Below are 20,115 nucleotides of genomic sequence, written 5' to 3' on the forward strand. Positions count from 1 at the left end.
CTCTCTCTCTCTCTCTCTCTCTCTGCCTGCCTCCTTCTTTCCTTTTCTCCCTCCCACTGTCTTAGTCACATATTTGCTCCTCAGGGAGCTTAAGCTTTCCCAAAAGTCGCAATATTGACCAGATTGCTTTCGACTTTGAGAGTCTCTCAATTGCTGGTTTTACAAGCATGTGTAACCACACTTGGACTCTTCCATTTAACTCTTAAAGTGTAATGGTATTTCATATGTCCTCATCTCCAAATAATATATCTCCGCCTTGCCATCTAAGACAGTTCCTCAATGATAAACTGATTCGTCAAGGTAGATGCCTAACTATGCTTAGAGTCCACTGTACTTTACTTCATACTTCAAAAAATGAGCCAAAGCATGATTATAATTGATGTGAAATTAATTCTCAGTTAAGTAATGCACAGTATGCAAGGACAGATGCTAATTCTTGATCATAGCACGTTGCTTACCTGACAACAGATCATCTTCTGTATTATGTAATTTAAAAGTGCGGGAGGCATGTGATTTATATAGTTATTCTATGAAAATACTTCAGCAATGGTATGAAACTAAGGAAATATGGAAAATAAAACCCAAAAGGCACTACTGAAACAGAAAGTTCTAGTATTTATATATTTTGTTTTTGTTTATTTTTTAGGGAAAATAATTTTCCCATATAATTTTGTAATATATCCTGATTATGGTTTCAATTCTCCATAGTTCTCCTAGTTTCTCCCCCTCCCTTCCTATCAATGTCCAATCCTTTACTGTCTTTCAACAGAAAACAAATAGCCTTCTAAGAAAAAAATATTCTAAAGAGCACATTAGAACTGGACAAAACAGAAGGAAAAGAGGCCAAGAGAAAACAGGAATCAGAAACTCACTAAACTCACTCTTGTCCCATAAAAACACTAAACTGGAAACCATAAAATCTAATCAGAAGAAAACTGTTGCAGACACTTGTAGATGCTGTGCATGCTGCTTCAGTCTCTGTGAGTTCACAGGAACTTTGATTATATTGATTTAGACAGTCTTGGGGTTTTTTTTGGAATTAGCTACCCCTCTGGCTCTTACATTGTTTCTTCCTGCCCTGCCCTTGTCTCCAGGGTTCTTTGAGTCCTGAGGGGAGGGCTTTGATGGAGACATCCCATTTGGAGTTGAGTCTAAAGTCTCTCAGTCTCTACATAGTGTCCCACTGTCTTGTCTCTGTGCTTGTTTTAATTTGCTGTAGGAGGAATCTTCTCTAATGATGACCGAGCAAGGCACTGATTTATGAATATAACAGAATGTCATTAGGAACATTTTCATTGCTACATTTTTGTTTGTTTATGTGTTGCCACAGTAGTACTTGGTTTTACCTTAAGTCCCTGGACTATCTTGTCTCAGGTTCTTGGTTACCAAGCAGTGTTTGATGTGGGTTCCATCTCATGAAGTGGGATTTCAGTAAAATCAGATATTGGCTGGAAACTCCCACAAGCTTTGTGCCACCATACACAAGCATTTCTTGCAGACTATACACCATTGTAGACCAAAGTGTTGAGTACCGGGTTGGTGTTTAAGTTTCACTTTTGACATCATGCATAGTACTTTTCTGTAACAAGAAAGTAGAAGCTAACAGTGAAGGCTCCATGTAGGTGCCTTTGATATCTCCATTTTCAATGAGTTGTTTAGGTATTGTCTTCAAAAATAGGCCATTGGTGTCAGTTTGTTGGTAGCAACTTATAGTCTTGACAAAAACCTGTCTTGTCCGGGGATTCCTATGGGACTGGTATAGACAAGAGCTCAATTCAATGTAACCTAATCCCAATACTGGAAGCTTCATTCAGTGACAAGGGATGGCTAGTTGGGGGCTCTTTCTCTCCCATTATTAAGCACTTTCATTTAGATCTCTATTATATATGCATATGTTTTAAAATCATCTACTGTATTAGACTTACATAGCTCCTCTCATATACCCCTGAAGTTTAGCTCTCTTTCAATATTCCCTTTCTCTTCACAATCTTTCCCACTCCCTCCTTGATCTTCCAATTTCAGCCCTGCCATGCATCCATAATTATCTATTCTATTTCTCATTCCTAATGAGATCTATCTGTATTCCTAGACCCTTATCCTTTATACATGTATAGTGTTTCTATAGATTGTATCTTGGTTATCATTGACTTAAAAGCTAATATCCACATATAAGAAAATACAAATAATATTTGTCTTTCTAGATGTGAGATACTTCACTTAGGATGATTTTTTTTCTAGTTCCTTCTGTTTGTCTGAAAATGTCATGATGTCTCTTGTTTATTTGTTTGTTTGCTTGCTTGTTTGTTTAACAACTGAGTAATAAATTCTGTAAATGTCCCATATTTTCTTTATCCATTCTTCTGTTAAGGAGTATCTAGGTTGTTTTCAATATCTGACTTTTATGAATAGAGTAGCAAGGAACATGGTCTCTGTAGTAGAATGATGTTTCCTTTGGGCATTAGTGGATCTTGAGGTAGATAGATTTCCATTTTCCTGAAAATCCACCAGCATGAGCTGTCACTTGTATTGTTGATCATAGCCATTGTGATGCGTACAAGATTCAATCTCAATTTTGTTTTGAATTACTTTTCCTTGATTGCTAAGGATTCAAACATTTCTTAAAGTTTTAGAGTAAGTATCATACTTGAGGTCTAAACAAGAAGAAATAGTTCCAGCTTCCTAATTCAGAATGTCTGCTATTTTATCATGTATTATGCCATCACTGGAATATAGCAGATATAATGCAATTCATTGTATTATTTGTTTTCTCTTCCATGCTACAATTTTAGTTCTGTCATCCTTGAATTCCAGACAAGTCGGTTGTGGCAATTTTCACTACAAGTCTTCCATTTTGAGCACTTATTTTAAAATATTTTAATTTTATCATATATATATAGAATTTTAAAGAAAAATAATCTGCTTATTTTTATCATGAATCGTTTTTTTTAACTTCTTAGAATATTAGACTGTTCAAAGGATTAGGAAAAGAGCAGCATATATGTAATTGATACTTAATTTCTGTGTTATTAATATTTTCACAGAACTAGCATGATGTTTTAGCAAACCTCAGCCTGTCTTGCTCTTCTTGATGTGTTTATTCTCTCAGAAACTTATGTACCCACAGTTCTATACACTGCGGCATTTTCTAGAAGTCAGAGGCTGACCAAATTAAAATTATGTTCTGGATGAATTCTTATTTTTCACATTCCATTTGATGCATAATGCTCAATTACTCCATGCAGTATTTACTTGTGGTCAATAGTATACAAAATATCTATTCCACAGTATAATTTTAGAAAACTTAAAATAAGCTCTATGTTTATGCATTCAATATTTACTTCCCATGAATCACAGACAATTGTTCCTCTGAGTTTTGTTTCACCATTGCACAAATGTAGAGTGCATTTTCAAGTAATATAAAGTTTAAAGGATCCAACATGATCAAAACACTTTAAATATAGGATATATTTGTTCTCCATTTATTTTGTTATAAATAATTTACTTACACTTAAGAGGGTTTTCCAACAACAAGTTCAGGAGACAAGGCATGATTGGAATGATATATATTCTACTCACTGACTGGGAAATGATGAGATTGAACAGTTCAGAGTCTGTGGAAGCTTTTAAGGTGGAATGAGGATGATTCAAGGTAGCTTGAATATGAATAAATCTGACAAGCTCGACCTTTCTCTAGTCTGCCTTTTGAAGCTAAGAATAAAACCCTTTGCAGAGTCACACGCCAATTGACCTTACTAACTACAATGTGATAATGCAGTGCTTTATTTGAAAAGCTGAGATGGACCAGGTGGATATGTTTACCTTGTGAACAGAATATGAAAAATGTGCCCTTGAACCCTCTCTGCCCATAAAGTAAAACACCACTTTGTTATCTCATTATGCTTCCAAATGACTTGACATTTAACAGCTTAAATGCAATCATCACTAAATACTAAGCATCCATCAAAGAAAATTTAGATAAATATTTGTATTTCATACTTTAAGGAGAAATATTAATAGCTCTAAACTGGTGACTTAAAGTCATTCCAGGAAATAAGAACATGGGCTAGATGGAGTCCTGAGAGAGCCATGATTACATTTCTATTTAAAGTCCTTTCCATTGCCTAATTTAAAAGCAAAAATTTTAAATTTTCCCCATTGGAACTCCATGTCTAATTCTTTGTTATTATACCTCATGCATGCCCCAGGAAGAATTTAAAAATAGATGAGAGAATAATTGTGAAATTCAAATTTTCTTTTAAAATACCATTGAGTTTTGTGTTTCATAGTACACTGGGTAAGAATTTGTATTTCATAGCATGCTGAAACTCAGGTAAAGTTCTAGCTCAGGCACTAATAACCACAATGAAACTGCCTCTCATAGGAGGTAGGTTATTCTTGCTACTCTTCTGTGAAAATGGGAATGAACTTTGGTGGGTATCCCTATGGTATCCATTGCCATTGTTCATCCTTTGGTCACTATAATTCAATCTCCCACTAACTTAGGTGTTCCTTGAAGGTATTTTGTTACTATGCACATTTAAATCAGTATCTTGTAAATGAAGACTATTGTTCACATTTTTCTTTTATTTGAGAGATCATAAAATAGTTACATAACTCCTCCCTTTCCTTCCTTTTCTCACTTCAAACTGTTCTGTCTAGTCCTCCTCATTCTTTAATGTGATAATGACCTCTTTATTCATTAGTTCCTGTTAAATGCACACACATTTGTTCTTATCCACAGAGATAAGTATAGACCTCGTATCTCACCAAGGAAACTTCTCATTTCTCTTCACATTTTTGAGAGCTTCTAGCAATCTGTAGAAATGCCTCAATAGTAATGTCTGAGATTTCTAGTGAAGTGGTTTTGGCTCAACACTGTGACATCAGCCTGTGTCTGCAAGCTAAGCCTGAATTGCTGGCCTAGGAAGTGCTGACTCGAATTCTTCCAGTTGCAAAACACAATTCATTCAGATGAGACACTCCATTGTGTCTGACTCCCTCAAAGAATCTAGTCATTCTACATTTATAATGTCCTTTGTTGGGTTCCTAATACTTGAAATAAATTTTTACTTAAATATTCATTTCAATAGTTTTAAATTTTTTTCATACATTTGATTGGTCAGTTTATTTCCATATGTTCATTCTATCACTGATGACCACATAAATGTTTTAATTAATTTTATATTTATTCAAATAAAAATTACACCTTTTGGCACAAATGGACAAATGATTTCCTAATGCTTCTAATTTTCATTAATTTTTCTTATTTTCCTCCCTAATACTGCTGATAGTGACGTAGACTTGATTCCATCAATCAATTTTATTTCTGGTCACATACATTATTTATAAAATGAGTTAGTTTAGTACAAAACATGTGCATTCATATGGTAGGGGAAGAACACTCAGGCCCTGGTATATGTGGAAACCAGAGGACAACTGTGTGAACGAAGTACCCTATATGTGCTCTGGGAATCCAATTTGCATCAACGGTTTGCAAGAAATGAGCCTTTATCTGCTGAGGTGCCTTCCAAGTCCAGGGTTATGTATTAGTAGTATGTATTAGCTGCAAATAGGCATTTTATTATAGGACTTCTACACCTACAGATGATGTCAATTTATCACTTCAGTACACATTATTACTGCTAATTACATTCCTTCTCTGTTTTCCTTCCACATTCCTAGTAGCCATTCTTTTAATTTTCTATCTTTTTCCTAGGTAGGTTCACATGTAACAAAGATATGTATATTTTTATATAATATTTAACCTCTCAAATAATTTCCTTCCATTTTGTAAATTAGTAACATATCTTAATAGGTAGGGATGAATATATCATAATTATCTCCTTTTGTGACAAAATAGCATAGATATTCCTCAGTCTGCTTATCTGATGAATCACGTTTATTAGCATTCAAGTGTGAACATCAGTAATCATTTCTGAATTTTTCTGAATTGCTTTCTTAATATTTTGTTTATAATTTTAATATATCTTAGTACTCAATTTTTCTTCTGTCACTGTTATGATAGTTTTGCATAGTAATTTCTCTTTTAAGAATGCATGAAAGAGTTCATTGTGATTGGCTTTGATATTTTCCATATTTTATTGATGAAGTTTCATCATTACAAAATTTACTTAGTGATATAGATATACATAATTTACCTATTTCTTTTGTAATTATTTATATTTTTCATTATCTTTAGAAATGCATGAGTATTAGTTTTAAAATAAATATATTCATAATTTTTATATATTCAACATATTCATAATTCAATGTTTTATTTCTTAGTTCCATATTTAATGACATCCTTAGTTTCATTTCTGGTACTAGTTAGTTGGGTTCTTCTTCTCACAAGTAAAATTTTCAAAAAAAGTATTGTCTTAAATTTCCCATAATATTTAAATTTTACTTTGCTATCTTTAGCCTTACTATCTACCTTTTATTGTCTCATTCATTTAATTTTCTTGTTTGAATACTCCTTTTCCTACCTTTTCTCCCTCTTGGGCTTGCACGGTCTAACTCTTCCCTCTGTTGATCACTCCCATTTATAACATCCATTATTACCTCTTTAGGTTTTGATAATGGACAATGACACTTGTGTATTGAGTTTTAAAACAGTATCTCAGACATGGACATTTCTAATTTTCTGAAACAAAATTTTATTTTCTAAAATATTGGAACTTAAACTCTGAATTTCACCATTTTTTAGTTATTCCAAAATTCATTTTCTTGTCTGAAATTATCATTGACTTCAGTATTGCTTTGCTTTCTAAGGTTTTGAATCATTTTTGACAGAATAATGAAAATTATCTAATGAATATTACAGAAGTAATTTGAGATACAAGATGTGGTAATAACCTCTGAGGACACTTCCTTCTTGTTTCTATATACTTAAATCTGAAATAATTTAATCCAACTTCAGGAATTACGATTCCATGAGATCCCATTTAGATAAATGTCTCCAGAGCTCTCTTTCTTTGCTTCCAGCCACTGTTCAATACATATGGTAAAACTGGGACTTGGATGCTCTTTGTACCTTTCTTGTCTCTAGTAACTGACTTTGAAAAAGAAACTAATGAATTCAAATGTGGGTGTAATGTAAGTGAGTTCTGATGCATCTCAGTTCTGATTGCCTGTCTATCCATTACTTGATATCATTTTAGGTACCTAATGTTTCTCAAAGAATAGGTCATATAGGCGTCTGTTATAAAACTTAGAAGATGTATAAAGTGCTTTTGCTAAAATTCTGTATATTGTCTTTGATTTAGCAAGGGATCTTTAGTTGCATAAGAACATTGTTTTTTATAATTTTGCATAAATCTGAATAGAATACTTATCATTAATTATTAATTATTATTTATTAAACATTATATATATATATATTTACATGTAGGTGATATCTTCTCTTTAAAACATATTCCCACTTGGTTATAAGGAAACCTGACTTCTTCTATAAATGTATTCCTTGACTATTTCATGCATGTATACAAAATATCTTTATTATTTCTACTCTATTTCCCTCCTCTACCCCCATGGGTTTGCCTCAACACATCACATTTACCATTTTGTAATTACATATAATAAAGAGCTTTTAACTTTTTACCTGTTTTAGTGGATTTCCCCCCAGTCTCTTTGGCTAATTTGTCTTTTAAAACATTTCAAGTCATTCCTTATGGTTCTATCCCCTGACTTATTTTTCTTTTTTTAGATTTCCATAGACTTGTTTATTCATATTGAAAAATAGAATTTAAAATGACTCATTTTAGTCTTTTTAAAAAAGAAGACAGGAGCTACAAGGATTGGTTACCTCAAAGATTCCTCTTTCTATTGTTTTAGGCTCCCTTGTACACAGCCAGGTAGTTTTTGTTTGTTTGTTTTATGGTTTATACTGGTGATCTTTTCATAAATGTTTCATTAATTTATTTATTCTTTTTGCATTTTGATCTCATCCCTCCCACCTCCTCTCCTAATCCCACACTCACATCCTGCCCCTAATTTGCCACTCACCTGAGAGGAGAAGCTCTTCATGGGTACCAATCCACCCATCTAGTCTCACTAGGACTAAGTGCATCCTCTCTCACTGAAGCTAGATGCAGAAGGCCATCTAGGGGTAAGGGATCTGAAGGCAAGTCACAGAGTCTGAGTCAGAGACAGCCCCTGCTCCAGTTGTTAGAGGACTCAAAATGAAAACCAAGCTGCACATCTGATACATATGTGTACGGGGGCTAGGTCCAGCCCCTACACACTCTTTGATTGGTGATTCAGTTACTGTGAGCCCTCAAGGACTCAGGTTAGTATACCCCATAGTCTTGTGCTGTCCTTGAACCTTCAGCTATCCCCAATCCTTCCTTCAACTCTTCAACTGAGTATCACCTAATGTTTTGCTAAGGAACTTTGCATCTGTTTCCATCATCTTCTGGATGAAGCCTCTCAGGATATAGGCTCCTGTCTCTGAGCATAGCAAAGAATCATTAATAGTGTCAAGGGGTGACTCTCTCACATGGGTTGTGTCTCAAGTTGGACTAGACATTGGTTGACCATTCCCTCAATCTCTGTTACATATTTACTCTTGCACATCTTGTAGGCAGGACAAATATCAGGTTGAATGTTTGTGGTTGGATTGATGTCCTGCTCCCTCCATTGGAAATCTCTCCTGGCTACAGGAGGTAGCCACTTCTGAAATGGCCATCTTGACTTCTCCCATGTGTCAATAGCCAAATAATTGATGAGATTAGATGCTTTTTCTCTACACATCTATATGCATATATTTGCAAGTTTGAAAATAATATTTTTGGTCAAAAATCTTACCTCTAATCTGAGCAGATTAATTTATCCAATTGTCTACCAGATATTATTCAAACTCACCCAGTTTGGATACAGTTTTTTATCTGACATAAACTTAATATGCCATTAATGGGACTCCCAGTTGAACCCACTTTTAGGTCTGCAGTTTTACAACTGCCCTCTCCTTGGGTAACAAAATCTTCCCCAAGTAAAATTCTTAGCAACATGCTTTACTGCATTCTTTCTCTTAAAATTTACATATGCTGTATCAGCACATTCCTTTCCTTTGTTTCAGACAGCTAAATTATTGGTCCCTTCTTACCTAGCTCATTGCTGTTAGGATGTGACAAGCAACAATTCCTTACAATCTTGATTGATGACTCAGGAGGTTTCAAAGCTCTAATCTGTTCTTAGCCCAGTGCTCAGAATAATTCTGTCAAAACAGAGGTCATGTTAATACAGTTCTCCAAAAGACTGCATTCTATTGTTTTCTGCTTCTTAGATCAAATGTCAAATCTCCTTTAAGTATTTACCTCTATAGTCTTTCCTAATGTTCATCTTTTTGTTTGACTTTGAGCTTGTTTTGATCTTCAGGCATTCAGATATGTCCTATCTGGGATATGCTAATTAGTGAAGGAGATTAAGGAGGACTGAATAAGGTGAAATATATAGTATGTCTGTCATAACTCAAGCATGCAATAAACAAATACTCAATTGTTTGGTTGTGGCTTTTGTATGCATCCCCCTTTTTGAAACTGCCTGCAGTTTCATGCACTGGGTTCTTCTCAGCCAGGAGGGAATAAAGGACCTGAAATAAAGGGTTTGAAATGCAAAGAGAAAACATGGAGAAGCCAAGTTGCGTCCCAATCAAGGCTCCACCTTACTGATAATAAACCTGGGTTTTTATAGTCACAGGAGAAAGCAAGTCTCTAGATTACACTACAAAGAAAGTTCAGGTGCCAAAGTCCCCAGGTTCAGAAGATCTTCAGAGGGCTAGCTGGCTTACTCAGGTGATGGGCATGCTCAGGTGGCTTCTTCAAAGACAGTCAACAGAGAGCATCTGTCTTAGCTCCCAGGTGTTAGCCCTCAAGCAGAGGCTGCCAGAAGTCTGATGACTGAACTAAAGAGGGAAGGTAACACCTTTTTACATGTAAAAGAAGCCCATTTAGTTTATGAGAGAAAACACTTGTTTAATGGACATATGCCATATATATGTAAAAACATTTATGGTGCAGATCCTAGTGACTTAGTATATTTACATGCTGTGTGAGGATTAAGTTAGTATAGTTAGCATTCTAGTATTTTCAAATAGTTTTAATTCCCATTGTTGGAAAATTTCAAACTTCCCTAGTGTAGATCTATGTAAAATACATAATAAAATTTGTAGACTTTAGCAATTTGACCTGTGGAATAATCTTCAATTAGCTGAGCTATGAAATATCAAACTTCTCCCCCCATCTATCTGTATTTAAACTCTTGACTTCTGATCTCTCTGTCTATCTCAATCCCCCTTTATTCTTGGACCTTGGTATTTGTATTCTATGACCTTCCTCTAAGAACCAACATCCTTAGTTTCTTCATAAGAAAAACACACTATTTTAAGAATATCTATCTCCATACCTTTGAAACCACTTTTCTAAGTACCTCATCTTGAGTAACTGCACAATATTGATCAACTTTCTAAAATTACTGTCTTTTATGATACTGACATTTTTACCTAAGCTAGTATTCAACAAGAAAATTCCTCCATGAATTCTATAATAAATAAATATTAACCCTGCTAGGCTCTGCAGTGCATCTGTTTTATAAACCTATTAAAAACTACCACAGAGATTTTTGGCAACAATGTTTCTGATTTCTGACTCTCATTTTTCATTCCATCTGTAAATAAAGTACCTTGTTCATTGATTTATCCTTGCGCACAGTCAGTTACCTAACCATGCTTCTATCCTTACAAACCACAGATGCTAATATTCCTATCTCAGCAATGTGGCAAATGACTACACTGTGAACATTTAGCTATCTGATGTGAACTCTCAGATTATCTTAATAACAATTTATAAAATCATTTGTAATGAGTTTGGAAAGCAAAAATATTTAAAGCATTTTGCTATATTTATCCTTATATTTGGATATTAATTCCTAATGCTCATCTCTTTGCTTGATATCCAACTTGTTTAGATCATCAGGCATTCAGCTATGTCTTATTGGGAATATGCTAATTAATGAATAAGATTAATGAGGACAGAATAAGGTGAAAAATTCAATGTATCTGTCACAACTGGAACATGAAACAAATAAATAATCAATTGCTTGGTTGTAGCTTTTGCATACACTTTTATATATCTACATATATACACACACACTAGGGTGTAGACCCTAGTGACTTAATAATGAAAAATTAAGTACTTTCTTGACTAAAAAGGTCTTCAGATATACATAAAAATAATTATTCTAGTCTTATAATTTTTTACTTTGTTACTATTTGTAGTATTTGTAAAACATACTACCAAACTGCTTTTGGAAAAAAGTTAAAATAAATCTAAATCCACAAATGAAAAATAATACAGTTCTTATTGCAGATTTCAAGAAAATATAAACTCTGTTGCAGGTTTCAAGAAAATATAAACGCTGTCACTGTGCATCCTAAAATTGTCACATCACAGTGATAACCTTAGCTAAGAAAGGGTAAAGCTATGTAAGAACTACAAATGTGTAAAATGTGTAATCAACTATGCTTGGTTTTTTGGCTGTGTTTTTCCTTGTGACATAGACATGAGTATTTCTCTTGAAATGTTAAACATTTTTACATATTTTCCAAGTTTTGGACGTTTCTATCCTTCCCTTGAAATAATATGGCACACATCTGATTCACACTGCCTTCCATCTTTGGTGTAAGAATGGTTATATTATTGAGAATCACATATAAGTTAAAGATACTACTTTCTCTCCTTTTTCCTTTTAAGTAACCCATGGAGAGAGCTATGGAAGAATGCACTTGACCAGATGTATGTGCTTAAGGATTTTGTCCACATGGTAAATCTTGGCAAAGAGGCATTCAATACAATACATTAGAAGGTGAATTTCACTGCGGTTGGCTATAATGGGACAATGGCACCTACTACATTTGCTTCTTCTGTTACTGCTAATAATACAATCCATTTCTAGAAAATAATACCTAGTGCTCAACATAGTTTTTCTGAACATATACAACAGAAGTTGTCATTTCTTGTGCTATGTACATATTATGAGATTTTTTTCATACTAATGCAAGTGCTCTGTTCCAGTAATATAGAATATATCACGGTATATGTTGGACTTGAGTGCCTTCTGTATCTTGTCTTTCTAACAAAATGATCTCACAATGTATTGAAAATGTAGAAGCAATTTTAAAGTTTCGTGTGTGTGTGTGTGTGTGTGTGTGTGTGTGTATGTGTGTGTGTGTGTGTTAGAAATCTCATGCCAAAGCAAGCAAGTACATAAAAATAAAAGTACTAACATTTGTAAACAAATAGGAATTAGCTTTTTAAATCTAGGAGAGACAATACTTGATGAAATACTGCAGAGATTTTTCTCTGTTTTATGTCCTATTTATCCCTGAAGAAAATGACAACATACTCCTTCTACCTTCCCTGACTGCCTAATTAATTTTACTGGTTTTTTTTTTTGAATTACATTAGTTTTTTAAAGTTGCCTATTATAACCAACATATTTCAAAAACTATGAATGATGTTATGTCTTATGTAATGTTACTGAGATAGTAAGTAGATGGACTAAATATATGCTTTAGTTTTTTTTTGTGGTGAACTCACATCAATAATCCTAGTAGTTGTGAGTTCAGGGCAAGACTTTTAAATAACCCTGTACTATTTAATAAGTGAGAGGGCATCATGGGACACTTGAGACTCTGTCTCAAAACGCTGACAAGGACATACTTTCATGGTGTGAGACTGCCATGATCAAACATGTATTAAATCCAGGAGGGAATACAAGATAAATCAAAATAAGGATACCACCAGAGTCCAACTTGGTAGGCTAAGGAGTGTATTGAGGGTGCTTATAGTATTACGTTTGAGAGCTATTTAAGGAGCAGACATGACTCAAAGATAAAGTCATTATCGAAAGAATACTCTCAAATGGGTGATCACTCACAACAAATGTCATCTTAGCGCTCACTGTTGAATTTACCATCAGATGAACAGATGTAAGAGTGTTTCTCAGTTGGTATGAACCTCCTGGAGGCAGATCAGCTGTCTCCTTCCTGTGCATGAGTTCAGCTACTGAGACAGTGCCTCTAAGCAGTTCTCACTACTTATGTAACCCTGGGTGGGCATGGGTTAAGGGGCAGCTTTCCTTGTATACCTGGTCCATATAAGGAACTTCCTGGAACTTACAGGTCTTAGCAAGACACTTTTTAGTACTTTCTGAGGCGATTCATTGTATATGGAATGTTTTACTTCACTTAAATTATTATATATAAACTTTGAAAGTATACATTAAGGTTAAGACTCTTAAACATTAAGATGATACCATTACATCATCAAGGTCATCAAAATTATTATAAAATTCTCAGGAGTAGTTTTATATATTCTGAGTAACCAGCTTAACTAAACACTTGTTTTAGAGGCATGTACTTATACCAGCAACCAAATATATATATATATATATATATATATATATATATATATACACACATATATGTACATATATATGTATATATATATCCATATGGCTCCTACTAAGTGATGAAGGAAAACAGAAGGTTAGTCATTGCTATTACCAGGATTTCAGAATCAGACAGTGTGAATGAACACAATTGCAACAGTATCCTCATCCAAAACGGAAGCACGAATTCCTACTGAGCACAATATATTATAAACTTTAAGAGAGTTAATACTAGTAAAACCTATCATGATTCTCAGTAGAGATAGAACTGCCTGAAGTGGAATTAGCATTATTGATTGTCTGAAACACAATGCTTAATTAATATGCAAAATGTCTACAAAGATAAGATGGTTAAATGGAAATGTTACTCAAGTTTTATAATATGTCCTCAACACTTGCTATGTCACTTATTACAAAAGATTGGTAGGATTGTAATTATTAAGTTACATTGCTTCCTTGATATGAGAAAATAGTCCATTCAATCATGGCAACATGCATTGCTGAATTTTTTGTTTTATCTCTATTATTAAAACAAGTTTATTATTTATACTATATTAATTGAAAATCATTAATTTTGTAAATTATTAGTCAAAAATATAATGTTTGGCGTACTCATAGACTGGCAGAATACAGGCCTAAACCTTAACATTTATTAACCATTTTCATGTGGAGACTTTTGAAGTTTTACTCAATTAGTTTGAGTTGATACATATTGCTCTTTCAGTCCTTGAGATATCACTATTGGGGTATTACTGAAGTGTGCATTGCTAATGACTGTAGTGACACAAGCATTCTATGTAAAATTGTGAACTCTTTGTGGTTTTCTATGATTTATTATGAAGTGTGTGTGTGTTTGTCTGTCTATATGTCTGTTGGTGCACATGCATCATGAGGGTACCTGAAGAGGCCCATACCTATCCTCTGGAACTGTAGTTACAGGTGGTTTGAGCTGCTCTACCTGGTTACTGGAAACAAATTATGATGCTCTGAAAGAACTAGTAAATACTTTTGTATCTGAGGCATGCTCCTGCCACAGTTAATACCCTTTGATTAATAATTCTGCATTATTCATTTATTCCATGAAGCCTGCAGAAGCCTCTGATCATCTTCACTCTCTATTTTATGAGAAAAGCCTGTACTTAAATGGCACAGATATTGACAACCATGGCAGGATATGTTTCCTTTTGTATTTTTACTTCGAGAAAGCTCTGTTGCAAATGTTTTGCTCATTTCTCAAAGGTCATTTCTTTAAAAATTAATGCTGAATTGGTGGTGATATTAAAGTTTTATTTTTATCTTCTGATTAAATTCTAATTCATTTTAAATTGCATGATGTTGTTATTTCCAAGTTTCACAAGAATAACATCTTTTAGCTTCCAAAAGACGTTAGTTAGATAAAAGTTGCTCCCTAGAAACAAGTGGATAAACCTGCTACCTGTGTTCAGTATATTCAAGCTTGTCATCAGCCATCAAAGGCATTTTCTAAAGATGATTGGATGTGCACCCATGAGATCTTGATAATATTTCAACTCAAATAAGACCTGTACAATGACAATACCAGTTGTCATCCCAATGTGGATGGAGAAAATCTCACAAGGCCCCACCCATAGAAAAAGAACTACAGGCTATTAATGAATGCTGACAGAAGAACCATCTATTCTCACTATAGCTGAGCCCCTGAATAGGTTATTGAACCCCAAATCCCATGTGATAACTCCTACATATATATGCATAGGTCAGGCCTAAGCACATATGCATATGAGCAACATAAATATACTCAGAGTATGAATGTTTGTGTGCATTTATATGGTGTGTATGTGTGGGTGTCAGAAGTATAAGGGCAGGTATAAAATGATTATTAAAGAAGTGCTCATAAAGTTGAGAGTAAAAGAGAGAGGGTGTGAAGGAGGGTGGGAGAGAGAGCAAGAGAGAGACAGAGAGACGGAGACAGATAGACAGACAGACTGGGGGCTGGATTTGGACTTTTGAAACCTCAAAGGCTATGCCCAGAGACACAGCTTCTCCAAGGCCACAGCTCCAAATCCTTCCCAACAGTCCACGTATTGAAAACCAGTCATCCAAATATATGAACCTATGTGGGGATTTCTCATTCCATACACCACAAGTGGTATGGTGAATCTCTATACTGATTATGTTGTTGGAATATTTCAAAGATAAACCCTGTCAGCATGCAAACTTTTAAATAATATTTTTCTATGTGCTTTTTCATGAAAGCATATGTTAATTTCTCCACTAGCCTATGAATACTGTGAATTATAATACCTTTGAAATGTAACAATTGTCTTATGATGCTGGCAAAATATACCTTTAGTATGTTATGAGATTCTGTATTATGGCTCTTTAATAAGTTTTATGCATGGATCCAGACTAGATATTTCTCAGGGTAATTACCTTTTTTATGTCTTATAGTTTTGGGATTATATTCACATTTGACTTATACAATACATTGTTTCTAATGTATTTGTGTGTTTTCTAGAATATTTTTATGTAAAATTAATGTCTTATTTAAATATTTTAAATAATCATCCACAACATTATCTGAATATAAGGTTGTTTGTGAAAAGTATTTTTTTTAATCTTTCCTTTAGTAAGTTGAATTTGCATCACTTTTTCAAGGAGTAGAAAATTGAATATTTATTTAAACTGCAAACGTGTTAATCCTTAATTCAACAAGTAATATCCTCAAAGTATATAAAAAGGGAATATATGTCATACTAAAGGCATCTTATGATACTGTTAGCCTTTAGCTAGTATATGTTCTAAGTTAATCTGAGCACATACTGCACTATGCAAGTATACAAATCACCATCTATACAGCTCAACAGAACTTGATTCTGCTGTTACTGTGTAGGTGACAGATGCCTCTCTTGAAGCATTGTCTTCAGATGCATATGTAATGCATATTATCCACATTTTTCTGACAGGAATGATTCCTGTGTAACTCTGTGGATAGACCTTTTTTCTTCCTGTTCTACTCCAAGAGCTGAGCACATCCACATGACAGTTAATGGTTTTACAACTTCTTGTATTTATTAGACAAAGTCTCTTTAAAGAAAACTATTATGTAAGCTTTTTTTTTAATTTGCAATAGAAAACAGATGAAAGTAAGCTTAGGAATTGTACTGTTCCTTAATGTAAAAACACATATTCTAGAAAATAATGAAGTGAATATTGCTAAGCAAGTCAATGACTTACTTCAGTAAGAATATGTGAACTTCACTATATGAATTAAACTTTAGTGGGTACAAGAGGCAATTAGAAGGTAGAGTGGCATCCTAAAAATTTTTTGACTTTTCCTCTCAAGTGTGACATTTAAAATACGCATGCTTTCAATTCACTGCACCCTACATGGCTGGGATCTGCACATAGTGTTTGTAGTATATATGCTTCCAGATTTAAACAAAGGTTTAAAATAGGTTCTCTAAATAACCTATTAGAGAAAACTGATTTTGTATGAAATGACATTGATGAGTTTGCAGAACATTTTTCTCTAATATGAAATAATAAGTTACAAAATTGACTAAGTTTTTTCGTCATGTTTAGCTAGGCCAACATACTTGTCTATTGTGTGATTTTTGAAGTTTTAGAGAGTAGACTCGATGAGATGTTTAAAGCTTGAAAATTTATTAGAAGTTTTATTCAAAAGCAAAAATATTATCCCTGAATAAAGGTCCAGGACACTGTAATTAAAAATCTTCAAATAGTCTTTTGATTTTATTTGACTGGTATTTCCTTAAAATTGGCTTGATCATATTTAAAGGTAATTGTGTCTTTTTACACAATAAATTGGCCTTCAGTCCCTAATTGTATATTAATAAACTAAACCACAGTACCTATAAGCTATAAAAATATAGAAAGTACAATTAACTTGCATTGTGCAACAGTTTTAACCAAAGAAAACAGAGTAATCCTATCATTACATCTAACTATCATCACATCTAATCAATCAAGCTGAGTATTCACCTTCATCAAACACTTTTGTTTCTAAGGTTGTTCTTTTAGCAATTTTTAACAAATATGAGACAAATAAAAGTCTTCAAATATGTATATTTTCTATGCTACTTCTTTGGTGTTACTATTGAAATGCACACTTTCATATTGATCACAAAAGTAACCAAATTCCAAAAGTAACAACAACAACAAAAAGATAAAAATAATTGTCATATGGACTCTGTCCAAATAAATCAATGGCTAAAGGCTCTTGACAGAATTACTGATCATCTGAGTTACATCCATAAATCTATTTTAATGTAGGAGATAACTAACGCATACAAGTGAACACTGATGTCCAAATGTGTACTGTGCATCCCCAATACTACTACTACTACTACTACTACTACTAATAATAATAATAATAACAACAATAATAATAATAACAATAATAATAAACAAGAACAAAAATAATAATAAATCACAGACAGAATTGTGATATAAAAAGCCTGAAAATGATATAGCAAGTCATGCCCCTGAAGATATTTCAAGGTAGTCCTTGAAAATTGATCTTACAAGTTTTTTTCTTTTGTTTCTGGGATCTTTTGTTGCTAGGGATCGCGTCAAGAGCTCTGTTCATGCTAGGATACTTCTTAGCTGCTGAGCTACAACCCAAGGTCTCTTTATAACTCTTAAAACTACAAATGAATGAAAATATAAGATAGGCAAATTGTAGAGGGAAGTAAATTTGTTGATGAGAATTCTTTGGTTTTTGATAGTGGGAAACATAGGAAGTCTGGGTATGCTGTTCCTTCTGCTTGAAAGCTAGGCTTTAATTTTTAAGGCAAGAAATTATGCAGTAGAAGATGGTTGCTAACTATGGGAAGTCATATAAGGTAGAGAAGGATCCAAACAAACCATAAGAATGGACAACAAGAATATAACCACTTGTTGCATAAATAGCTCTGAATGACACTGAGTGGTCAAGCAGTCTGTAAACTGCTTCAGTGTTGGTCTGAAGCTTGACAACAAAACCTACCCTGCGCTGTACATTATAGGTTCAGAGTACATATTTGGTGTTCAGAAGAAGGCTTGCATATGATACAAACTTCTAAGCAGATTCAGCCTCTTGGGGGCTGAAGAAATCATCTGTGCTATTCACCAAAGTTGATGGAAAGGGTGAAGAATTTCTGCATAAAGGAGCTGAGCCATTCAAGGTTTCAGGTGGCTGGAATAAGGATAATCCAGCTAGGCCTGGTAACTGCTGAAGGAAAGGGTTTAGGAAGAAATAATTAACGTCACCAGAAGAGAATCCCTCGCATTCCCAAAGGTGAAACACCCCTGTCTGTATCATACCACATCACTTCAATTCCGTCCCAAGACCTGTAGTGCCTAAAGGGATTAGAGATGGGGAGAGGGGAATGAGGAAAGAGGACAATCATCCAGCCATGAACACTTTAAATGGGCAGGAAGACTGAGATGGTGTCTCAGTTATGACGTTACAGATGTGAACAGGCACCATGACCAAGGCAACTCTTGTAAGGACAACATTTAATTGAGGCTGGCTTACAGGTTCAGAGGTTCAGTCCAGCACCATCAAGGCAGGAGAATGGAAGCATCCAGGCAGACATGGTGCAGGAGAGCTGAGAGTCCTTCTAGCTGAAGGCTGCTAGCAGAACACTGGCTTCCAGGCAGCTAGGATGAGTGTCTTAAAGCCCACAACCACAGTGACACACCTACTCCAACAAGGCCTTATCTCCTAATAGTGCCACTCCCTGGGCCAAGAAGTTACAAACTATCACAGATGGTAAAGAGAAACTGTTCTTTTAAGTTACAAATTTGATCTGTAGAATAACATTGGATTCATACCCAATACTAAAAATTCCAATTTATTTCTGAAATTGTGCTCATGATTCTCAGAAAAAAAAAAAGATCATACTGATTTGAATTCTCACAGAAACAGCTGATAAATAGAATTAAATGGGAATGTTAGTAATTGAGTCAACTGCCAGTTTAAAGAGGGAGTAATAAATAGGAGATAAAGGAACACTGAAACTGTAGAGTGCTTCTTACACCCATCTCCCTAAGAAGACAAGCCAGGTGAGAAAGATGGGGAGCTGAGAATTCTTTTCCAGCAGATGTTTGCCTGTGAGTCAGAGGTTTAAGCCTTTTGTAAGTGGCCTTTCAAGTGCTCCATCTGTAGTCAGCTGCTCACTGTGAGCACTGATCAAGTGTAGGGAAGGCTCAAAGGCTCAAAGGTACCATGTGTATAGATGAAAGAAACAAATATAAGCCCTTGTGACAGTAAGAGGTCTTCCTAACAGTGTATGACTATCATAGCAATAAACAAGGGACACAGGAAATGACTCACACTTGACAGATGTCCAAGAATGGTAGGTGTGGAACAAGGTGTTTTATTACATCAAGAACTATATTTCATTCAAGTTATCAATGAAGTAGATAATGTTGGACTGAACCTCTGAACCTGAAAATGTTTTCCTGCGGCCATCATTTCATTTAACACATCAAGGGAATGACTCAAGACCTAGTCTTTATAACAACATGAACTACTAATTCCCATGTGTTCTTCATAAACCCAGGTAATCAAGTTGAAACTCTTTGGTGAGATTTGTGAAGGGGGGTTGCCCTATGTGTGGTCCTGAGTCATTATATCTATATAGCATTTACTTTCCATATCTGGAGTGAGATATTTGGGTG

This window comes from Mastomys coucha, unplaced genomic scaffold, assembly GCF_008632895.1.
Source record: "Mastomys coucha isolate ucsf_1 unplaced genomic scaffold, UCSF_Mcou_1 pScaffold4, whole genome shotgun sequence".
In the NCBI taxonomy this organism is placed as follows: domain Eukaryota; kingdom Metazoa; phylum Chordata; class Mammalia; order Rodentia; family Muridae; genus Mastomys; species Mastomys coucha.